A 12180-nucleotide genomic window follows, 5' to 3' on the forward strand; every position below is an offset into this window, starting at 1 on the left:
AATTTAGTTATTTTACTTATTTGTTGGAGATAATAAGAATTTTTAATAATTAGCCTATAACTATTTTATTTAATTGGTTGGAATAAAGTAGAAGAGTAGAAATAGTAGGGAGAAAAAGAAGAATATTATTAGTATTATTTTATTTTAAAAAAATTAGAGTCAAGATGGGTATGATGGTTGTAACACCCTTCTAAAATACCCCAAATATTTAATTAAAATAACAATATGTCAATCAGAGTAACTATGCAATTAAGGGTGTCACACAATTATTTCACACCATTCACCATAATATTTAGTCATGCTCATTATTTAACTCAAAACATAAAGTATTGCACAATACGCAGCGGATAGAGATCAAATCGATCATTCAAAACATGTAACACATTACATGTAAAATGGTTCATAACCAACAATAAAACATTTAAAACATCCCATCCCGATGTTACATCTATCAGAGCATGACTCACTAAGGAGACTACACTAGACTCCAAGCATTAGCTTCTACTCAACTCATTGCTCGTTACCTGAAAAATAGTTGTAAGGGTGAGTTCCTCAATCGATATAATAAGCATTATAAAATATCATGTCATGTTAAGTAATTTAACACATTTCATCACCCAAATCAGATTACACATTCAGCAACAGCAGTATCAACTCAATCATACTCAACAAACACACAACACACAACACACGTATAATACTGGAATACATCCATTCATATTATACGCCATACATACATTATGCAATGAGACTCCACACATGCGGTACCGACTATTCTTGAACATATAGTTCAAGCTCACCGATCAAATCCAGATACGGCTACTAAGCTCACTAGTCCCACTCATTTGAGACCTAGTGACTCACTCACTAATTCCTCACCATGGGAATTAGCTACAGCCCCAAAGGCTATGCTATGCACACTAATCACCTAGCATGCAACATCAACAACAAATCCACAATGATTCACTCACTAATTCCTCACCATGGGAATTAGCTACAACCCCAAGGGCTATGCTATGCACGCTAATCATCTAGCAATGCAACATCAATAACAATCCACAATGGACATATGCTCACATTCTAAGCCATACAACAGTCCATTCACAAATACATGCATAATATATACATTCACAGCATTATGCATACCACCAGACATCATCAACACATGTATCAAAATATCGTATCATGTCAAATAATTAATCACAGTATTAGCACGCTCTACTAATACCCTTACTGCTCCAAACAACGGGAAATAATCCCTATTACATCGTACACCAATATAAGCAAACCCTCAATTAAGTACACAACATTTAAAAAAATCAATTTTTTTCCACTCTGCAACAGTGTTAACCGGTTAACGCCCTGGGTTAACCGGTTAACGCAGCATAAACACGCTTCCTGCCCAAAACTTAACAGTCTTAACCGGTTAACGCCCTGGGTTAACCGGTTAACGCAGACAAAACATCAATTTCACACAATACAACACAGTGTTAACCGGTTAACACCCTGGGTTAACCGGTTAACGCAAGACAGAAAGCTGTTCCTGCGCTAACACAAGGCAGAATGCAGAATTCTCCGCAATTTCCGCCGTTGGAGGACTTCCGGACCTCCGATTCCAATTCCGTAAAAAGCTCTACGTTCGGGAAATTACAACGCACTCAAATACAGGTTCAATTTCAGTTTTAACACAACTTATCCAACATAATTTTCAACATTCACAATCCCAATTAGGGTCAATTCAACGGTTTATCACTACCCATTACATGCTAACTCATAATACCCATTAAACGACGATAAACCCCCCTTACCTGATTAATCCGGCAAATCTTTGAGCTCCAAGCTTTTCTCTTCTCCAACCTTTGCCCTTGCTCTTCCTCTTTGCCCTTTTCTCCACTTTCCACTTTTCAGCCGCTTCTCTGTTTCACGTAAAAACTCTTTTTACCAAATGGGATTCTTTTCCTTACTTCACACTTATATATTTTCCAATTTATATTATTATCCCAATAATAATAATAATTCAATAATTCCAACAATAATAATAATAATAATCCAATTATCTAATTAAATTAATAAATATATTATTAACTTAATTTAAATAATTATCATATTATTATCGGGGTGTTACAATGGTAAATAAGATGATAAGTGGGGGCAATGGTGGAAGTTCCTAATTAAGAGGGGATTAGGTTAATGATAAAAAGGTTAGTAAGAGAGTTTGGAGGGTTTTACGTAAAATAGAATTTTGTAGTGAGAAGAGACCAGGGTTAAGGCTAAAGGAAAACTCTATTGTTAGAGCTTGAAGTGTGCATCTTGTTGGAAAATCTAAGGTAATGGCGGGAACTTGTTTCAATAGTAATGGGTATGGTAGAATGGTAGAATGGTAGAATGGAGAAACCTTTAACCTCCTCAGGGTTAGCTGTTTTGATTTATAATTTTGAATTTGGATGCTATGATGGTTGTTATACGATGATTATATGATGAATTTTGTGTCCCTTATATGCGTGTATTTTTCTATTTTTATAATTGAACATATATCCACCATTGTTGCAATTTCAAAGGTTTTAGGCATAATCTTAAAGCTACGATTAAATGATTTAATTGTGTTAAAACTGTAAATTAACTTTATATAATTAGAGTATTGCATGGGTTATAATTTTCTGAGCGTTTGACTTTTTAAGAAATCGAAATCGGAGGTCCGGAAGGCCTCCAACGATGAAAAACGCAGAAAATTCTGCATTTTGTCCGTCACAATCGCGAGCATTTTCTTGTGTTTTTCGGTCGAAATCGTTTTGGCCATAACGTTTGATCCGTAAGTCCAAATCGAGTGTCGTTTGAAACGTTGAATATTTGAAACAGAGGGCTATAACTTTGTTTCTGGGATAAAATAATTTTGGTAATTATTTCATGGACGTTTTTGGGATTGAGAAAGATGAAAATGTGTGTATTAAAATTTACTGTTGAAACCCGTGTTATGGAGCAGGTCATGTGTGTTATGAATGTGTGACACCCTACGTGGTTTTATTTTATATTTAATTTATGCGATAAATTATGTGTGGGGTTTAGGGTGTTACACATCACATCCATCATGCATTGTAGTCAACACGCGCGTACAGTTGATAATTACAATCAAGGAACCAGATTAGAATGTGGCCATGGGGTCAAATGGTCTGGACAGTGCCAACACACCACCGGAGCCCTAGCTCCGGTCATCTTCTCCGACCACTTCACCGGACTGGACTAGATAAAAAGGTTACCAAAATTTATGGATCATATATCAAATTGAAGAGAAAATCTTGAGGATTCTAAATATGACCTCCAAATCTTTCAACACTCACTCTACAATGAGAAATGTGGAGTTGAAAGTTGAGGTGTTCAAACTGAATTGCTTTGATTCAACCTCAAAGCAACTCAGTATCAATGCCTACATTGGTAGGGCTTCAGTCAACCAAAAATCAAGCCAAAATCTTAAGAAACGAGATAGAATCAAAGAGTTGAATTTCTAGAAAAATCACCTTTGATTTGTAGTGTTGAAGCTCGATCTTGATGCAATTTCACTTGGTCTTGCTTCCTCTTGCTTGTAGGAGATGATTAGAATGAAAATGAATGTGAATCCTTGGAGTTCTAGTTTAGAAACAGGAGTTGAACTATAAGCTCGATTTCAATGAAATCTTCAAGGTATTCTATGTAATGTGGCTATGGAATTGCTGGGCAAAGCTTGGGCAAGGTTCCTCTTTGATTCTGAGGCAATGCATCTCAATTTATAGGCAATGGAATAGATCTTTGAACCATTTCAAATCTTGTCCAAAAATAGTAATTTAATGTGTATGGGTGCATGGGCATGTGCTTAGGCCCAAATGATCATTGCAATCAGTCCAAATTCGTGCACAAATGATACTGAGATCATAACATGAAGCCATGCAAAGGTGTGTAATATTTGAGTTCAAAAGTTGCCAAATTGGGCCATGCAAAGAAACCATGCACAAGTCCCTCAAATTTGATCCAAATGAAGTCATCTTGAACTCTTTGGAAAGCTACCATCATTGGGAACAACTTTGATGTTGGGACTTTTTCTATTTGAAGCTTGGATCATGATTAATTCTGGCCTTGAAGTTGGAGGAATTAAACATACTTGAAAAGTTTCTAAGTTAAAAGTCAAACGACTCATTTTTCCATCTTGAATAACTTTTTCTATGAGCTTCAAATGACTTTGGTTCCTTCTTTAAAGTTGTATATATTTCAATCCTATTTAATTTGGTCACAAATGTGACACCATTTGGAGCTAGCATGATGGAGTTATGGATTTTAGAAGTTGAGGAAAATTGTTTGTTCAATGATGAGGACCAAAATGAACCTATAATGTTTCCTCATGGAAGATGCCATTTCAAGTGGAATGTGACTTTTCTAAAAGAATAAAAGTTGAAGAATACATCTTCAATTTAATCATGAAATTTGAATCATCTTCGTATCATAAAAATTGAGGGAAATGAGGAATATCCATTACCGGTTACTGGGTAAGAATAACCTACTGGGGAAAAATGAAGAAATAGGATTTACAACTACCTGTCACTGGGCAGAAGACCGAAGGAAGAATATTCGTTACCGTTTTAGGGTAATCATATCAAGGATAGACTTTCAGGGAGAATCACCAACTACCAGGTACTGGGCAGCTTAACAAAGGTGATCAACCACAAAAAAAAACATAGGATTTATATCTACCAGTTACTGGGTAGAAGGCCGAAGAAAAGAATATTCGTTACCGGTTAAGGTAAACATATCAAGGATAAACTCGGAAAAGAATAGGGTTTACAACTATCAATTACTGGGCAGAAGACCAACAGAAGAAAATATGTTACCGGTTAAGGTAAACATATCAAGGATAGTCTTGCTGGGAAAGAAGGATTTACAACTACATGTTGCTGAGTAGAAGACCAAAGAGAGAATATTCGTCACCGGTTAAGGTGAACATATCAAGGATAAACTCAGAAGGAAGAATATCCATCACCGATTAAGATGAACATATCAAGGATAGACTACCAAAATAAATAGGATTTATAACCACCTGTTAATGGGTAGAAGACCAACAGAAGAAAATATGTGACCGGTTAATGTAAACATATCAAGGATAGTCTTGCTGGGAAAGAAGGATTTACAACTACCTGTTACTAGGTAGAAGACCAAAGAGAGAATATCTGTCACCGGTCAAGGTGAACATATCAAGGATAAACTCAGAAGGAAGAATATCCATCACCGGTTAACATGAACATATCAAGGATAGACTACCAAACGAAATAGGATTTACAACTACCAGTTATTGGGTAGAAGACCAAAGAAAAGGATAATATCCATCACCGTTTAAGGTGAACATATCAAGGATAAACTCAGAAGGAAGAATATCGTCATCGGTTAAAATGAACATATCAAGGATAAACTTGTTGGGGAAACGAAAATGAATCCGCTGGAGAAATCAAAGAAGTAAATTACCTTTTATCGATTACTGGGTAAATTAACACAGGTAAAGTACTCAACATCAAGAAGGATATTACCAGCACTGGGTAATAAACTCTTGGGGACCAAAAGATCTATCTAGGTAAGAACTAGAAAGAAACAATCAAACAAGACTCAACCCAATGAGGATATAACTCAAGGGGAGTGGTTCCATCCAGATAATGAACTGGGGAAGAGACATAAATAATAATCATCCATGAGGAAATAACTCAGTGGGGAAGAAGAAAGGATAAACTCTTTCTGCTTAAGGGGTTGACATTGTACATTGAAGGAGGAAAAACACACAAAATCTGCATGGGGAAATAGTATCACCACAGCAGGGGATCAGAAAAATTAGGTCAATAAGTAAAATGCATAATGAAATATATGAGGCTATGCATATATATGCATAAGTATGTATATGATTATGATGACTAACGAGTACCAATGATACAAACATGAAGATCCAATCATCACAACCAGACACTCAGCTTATCTCAACAAGATAGGGACACCAACTGGAGAACCTGCTAGGGATGAAAATAAATCATCGAGGATATAAATCTTAACTTCAAATATTCAATTCCCTGGGAATAGCATACAACCATGTGCTCAAAGAAGATTGGGGATAATCACAATCGAATGCTCAACTCTGGCTGGAGGAAGACATGGAGAACATGCATCTAACCAAAAACTGTTGAAGACTCATCGTTCAGAGGGAAATGAAGAATGCATATATATTAATGGCAATCACGGGGATCATAAAAGATCCAATTCTCAAAACTCGACTCTCAAGAGATAAGGAAATAACTGTTAGGGGATAAGAAATAATTGACAAAAATCTTGCTTAAAGCTCAAACTCTCTGGTAGAGGAGAAAATACAGCTTGGCAACTTTGTGGGGGAACAAAAGCAATGTCGAGGATATCAACCAATACACCGAGGATAAGAGAGATCTACTGAGAATCCACATCTTCAAGCTGAGGGATATATATATATATATATATATATATATTATATATATATATATATATATATATATATTATATATATATATATATATATATATATAATATTATATATATATATATATATATATATATATATATATATACACACAGTCTTCAAAGCCACAAGTCAACGATGCGGGTAATTTTAGGTCAACACCATATCAAATGGGAGACAACCCTACATAAGACGGCTACATCAATACTGCTCAGAATGAAACATTGTCCAAATGGGGAGATCTTTTATCAGAAGAGGAAACTCCGCAGGGAATCTGCGTCACAACAGGAGGCAAAAATTTAGAGTGAGAAACCAAACAACTTACTAGGGATTCCATTAATCAAATATCAATTATGTAGGGACTTCACTGGGGAATAAAGCCTGTCAGGACAAAACATGTGCCACACGAGGATGCAATCAATAATAAATTCATCAAGAGGAAAAACAACAGTCACAAGACTCTTCTTGGAAATTGAGAAATAAACCAATTCCAAGGTACCAAAATAATCAACCAACACCTGCAGGAACTCACAAAGGGGAAATACTATCATGGCTATGTTTAGCAGTAAATTCATGATCATCAGGTTATGGATAAGCTAGAGATCAAATAACAAGAGTCGCAACCGCGCTTTTATTGTTTCCAAGGGAAAAGGGAAAAGGTACGAACAAATCCCAAAAAGTAAGAAGTTTTCAAATCAAAACTAATAAAATGTCAGAGATTACAAGTAAGGGGGTTGGTTACACAGAGGAAAGGTGTTAGCGCCCAAAGTGTCCTAGGGAGCCCTTTTTGTGTGCATATGTATTTGGTACAAAGTGATGTTTACAAACAAATAGAATGGGGGGATGAGAAAAGAATTCATTAATTATATTTTTGTGTTTGGTAAGACCTTCGGTCTTGTGCCTACGTACCAACATAAAAATGAGGGATCAAAACCTCTTAGTTCGTGATACAAATTTCAAAGTGGATGCATTGCTTTTAACAAAATTTAAGTTTGAAAGGCACAAAGGCCTAAAAATAGTTTGAAATGAGTTAGTTCTTTTTCGCTTTTTGAAATTTTAAGTCAAGTATAGTTAAGTTTATTTACAAGTTTGATTTAAGAAAAGAAATTTGAAAATGCAATGGCATAAGGCCAAAGTTTTTATCCTTTTTGCAAAAGCGGTCAAAGTTTAGAACAAAATAAGTTCAATCAAAGAAGGTTTTGAAAAAGGAGGGAGATATTTTGAAATTAAAGAAATGGGGAGAAGATGAAGAGACTAATCCTATGTACAAAATTAAAAGTTTAGAGTTGAAAAGATCTGACCAAATGGGTAGCAATCCAATAGACAAGAATGTCAATAGAAACCCAGAATTCCCTTGGACTTTTTAGAATCAAGCAACACACAAATGCACAATTATATTATCTTGAAGAGCAAGGCATCAAATAAAGATGGCCATATCCAAGCTTATCCATTCCATGATCTTCTTCAAGATAGCCCATGTAGCAGATGAATTCCACAAGTCACAGGTTTAAAATAACATATTCACAATGATCATGTTGCAGATGAACTCAGAAGGATCTCGAATGATGTATTGGATGAAGTTTCAAATTGCAAGCACTTGGTTTCTCAATAAGATGGCATTAGCCAAGTCCCTTAGCATAGGAATGTTGCCTAAATTCTAAGTCCATTTGTCCAATATCAAGCCAACAGTCCACACAAAAGTTTTTTAGGGTTTTTGTTGTTATTATGTACATTAATGGTCAAAGACCACACAAATGAACAAAGCATACACAAACGAAGTATATCACACAATATGGTCCAAGTGGACAAAGTGAAAATTGCATTAACATAAACAAATAGAATGATATGAACAATGGCAAATGTATAAAAGCTAGAATTAAATTGAATTAAAGTAAAGGGCTTGAAATTAAAAGTTAGTAGTTAATAGGTTAGAAGTTAGTATTGTTTTTCTTTTGCTTTTCATTCTTTTTAGACATTCTTTGGAGAACACTCAACCCACTTATCACAAGCATGAACCCTTGAGCCAAAACATCTTCCAAGGGAAGGAAAGAAGGCCAAGTTTCCACACAATACCATGAAAGAGGGGAGACTTACAATCTCACTAGCTAGAATGCCATGCCTTTTACGTCACAAATTTAGCGTTATGTTAAGCAATCGTAATTTGACTTATGTAGAAGTCACAACTATTTGAGGTCGGGCAATAGAATTTTGGTGTTAATGCATGTTAGAGACATAGTATAATTTATGCTCATGAAACATACCACACACAAAAAGAATATGCAAAAGGTGTGGCCTAATCTCATCCATACTCATGTTAATTTTTCAATCACCTAGTTTTAGGACTTTGAGATATCATAGGCCAAATGAGATGAATGTATAAAGAAGGGGAATGAGATGAAGAGGGAAGGGAATACATGAAATCTCAAATTGATCAAAGGAGGACTTTTACCAAATTAACATCATTCATTCATTTTGGGAGATGGAATGTACATTCCATCAATCCCCTAAATCCAATTATATTAATTTGACAAAGTCAAATCAACCTTGATCAAGGCCCAACGACAAGAGTCAAACATAAACAAGTCATCACAATTGGTCAACAAAATTATTTGGCATTTATTCAATTTAAAAATACTAAAATAATTCATTTAAATTAAATATGGTTTGTCAAATTCCTAAAACCTCATCAAAACACCAAATAAATGGCCATGAGATTTATCATAGGTCAAACAAGGTCAAAGGACCTTGGAGAAAAAGCTTCAGAACTTTCAAAGACTTAAAAGTATTTTTAAACAATTAAAAACAAATGAAAAATCAATTAAATCATGAAAAATATTAATAATTATCCAAAAAATAATTTTAATTCAGAATATGAAAGAGGAAAATATTTGAAATTTTTTGGTGAAACTCTCATATTTTTTGGATCAATATTAAAATTAATATGAATTAATGAAAATAGAGCAATTAAAAGGAAATTCAAATAATCAGAAAAAACGTGGACCACTTGATCTCCCTCATTAATTGAGATGGCAGATCAAGTAGCCACCAGCGCGCGTTCCATGTGGTCTCTAGTCATCTGAGTAGCACGCGTGGTAATTAGAAACAACGCTCAAGATTAAAACAATTTAAATGGATCCTATGGTTGGAGACGTGCCAACACACGGCCGGAGCTGTAGCTCCGGTCTTCTTCTCCGATGGACCTCACCGGACTGGTCCACCTTCAACCATCACCAGAATAAAAAAGGAGGACATGATCTGAAAGGAAAAATGGCGTAGATCATGAATATCACCTCAATTTTGACTAACTCCACATATATAGAAAGATATGAGGAGTTGAATTTTGAGGTGTGTCAACTGAGTTGCTTCGATTTGACCTCTAAGTGTAACACCCTTCTAAATACCCCACAATATTTTAAGTAAAATAATAACATATCAATCAGAGTAATTATGCCCCGAAGGGTGTCACACACTCATTTCACAACATTTATCAAAATATCCTGTCATGCTCATTTATTAAATCAAAATAAGACTCTTTTGCATAATTCGCAGCGGATACAAAACATCGACATTCAAATCATGTACTACATCTCATGTAAAGTTGATCAACAACTAAATTAAAACATAGTCAAACATCCCCTCCCGATGTTACATCTACCAGAGCATGACCCACTAAGGACGACACTAGACTCCATAGCACTAGCTTCTACTCACTCACTGCTCGTTACCTGAAAAATAGTTGTAAGGGTGAGTTCCTCAATCAATATAATAAGCATTATAGAACAACATGTAATGCTAAGTAAATAACACATCAATTCACCCTAATCAGACTACGCACTCAGCAACGGCAATATCCGTTCAAACATCATATTCAACAGTAACATATAGCATATGTATAATCTCAACCATACTCAACATCAACAACACAACACACAACACACATATAATACTGGAATACATCCATTCATATTATATGCCATACATTCATTATGCAATGAGACTCCACACATGCGGTACCGACTATTCTTGAACATACAGTTCAAGCTCACCGATCAAATCCAGATACGGCTACTAAGCTCACTAGTCCCACTCATTTGAGACCTAGTGACTCACTCACTAATTCCTCACCATGGGAATTAGCTACAGCCCCGAAGGCTAGACTATGCAAGCTAATCATCTAGCATGCAAACATCAACAACAATTCCACAATGATTCACTCATTAATTCCTCACCATGGGAATTAGCTACAGCCCCAAAGGCTAGAATATGCATGCTAATCACCTAGCAATGCAACAACAACAACAACAATTCAAGAATAGACATAAGCTCACACTCTAAGCCATAAAACAGTCTATTCACAAATGCATACATAACTGATACATTCACAGCATCATGCATATCATCACACATCATTAATACATTTTATCACAAAAGCATATCACATCATGCCACATAATCAAATACAGTATTAGCACACTCTACTAATACCTATACTACTCAAACAACGGGAAATGATCCCTGCTACATCATACATCAGCTAAGTACATCACTCAGCCTAAACAACCAAAAACTGCACAACAACAGCACAGAAAATCACAATTCTGCCCATACGCGTATTGCCTATGCCCATACGCGTATTGCCCAAACCTGACCAAGTCCATACGCGTACTGCCCACTCTCATACGCGTATTGCGCATTTCCTCGCCCAACCCATACGCGTATCACCTGTCTCATACGCGTATGCTACGCGTAACAATCTCCCATTACGCGTACCAACAGAGACCAATTTACGTTCAAAATATCATCTTTTTCACTCATACGCGTAAGGCCTCATCCATATGCGTACCAGCCATCTCATACGCGTATTGCCTAGTGCCATACGCGTATGACCAGAAACCAGAACTCTCAGATCTGCAATGGCTTTCTCTGCTACGAGATCTATCCAATTCACCCTTCCACAGTCCAAATTTCACACAATATTACTCATATCATCTAACCCGAATCATCCCCTATTCGATTTCACAAATCCTAACATCACTACATATAATTTCTACGAATTCCTTCTATAAAAAAAAAATCCCAATTTCGTTCATCCAATATTTCCCCATTTTCAGCATACATCAATCTAATCAGAGGTAAAACAATAGTTTATTACTACCCAGTACATATCATCCCATAATACCCGTTAATCGATGATAAACCCCCCTTACCTGAGTTAATCCGGCACTTCCGTTAGCTTCAAGCTTTTTCCTCTTCTCTTGCTCTGCCTTTTTGCCCTTTTCCACTTTCAGCCGCTTCTCTCTTTTCCTTTTCACGTGAAAACCCTTTTTACCAAAATGGGACTTTTTATTATTCCAACTTATTTTATTCCAATAAAATAATAACCCAATAATGATTATTCCAAAATAATAATAATAATCCAACTTCCAATTATTCAATTAAATTAATAAATAAAATATTAATTTAAATTAAATAATTATCTTATTTTAATTGGGGTGTTACAACTCTCCCCCACTAAAAGAGTTTTCGTCCTCGGAAACATACCTCAAGCGAACAACTCCGGATAAGACTCCTTCATCTGGCTCTCAAGTTCCCAAGTCACATTGCCACCTGCTGGTCCTCCCCAAGCTACCTTCACCAAGGCAATCTCTTTACCCCGCAACTGCTTCAATTCTCGATCCTCGATCCTCATAGGT

The 12180-nt window shown here is 35.8% G+C and overlaps 1 long non-coding RNA gene across 1 annotated transcript; it reads right to left on the bottom strand.

The window, feature by feature from the left end:
- Positions 1–9970: 9970 nt before the first annotated feature.
- On the bottom strand, positions 9971–11810 carry LOC127120355 (uncharacterized). Its single transcript, XR_007803186.1, has 2 exons — positions 11695–11810; positions 9971–10212 (listed from the first exon to the last, which is right to left on the bottom strand). It is a non-coding gene; the product is annotated as an uncharacterized LOC127120355 (long non-coding RNA).
- Positions 11811–12180: the final 370 nt, after the last annotated feature.

Source organism: Lathyrus oleraceus, chromosome 2, assembly GCF_024323335.1.
Source record: "Lathyrus oleraceus cultivar Zhongwan6 chromosome 2, CAAS_Psat_ZW6_1.0, whole genome shotgun sequence".
NCBI lineage: Eukaryota > Viridiplantae > Streptophyta > Magnoliopsida > Fabales > Fabaceae > Lathyrus > Lathyrus oleraceus.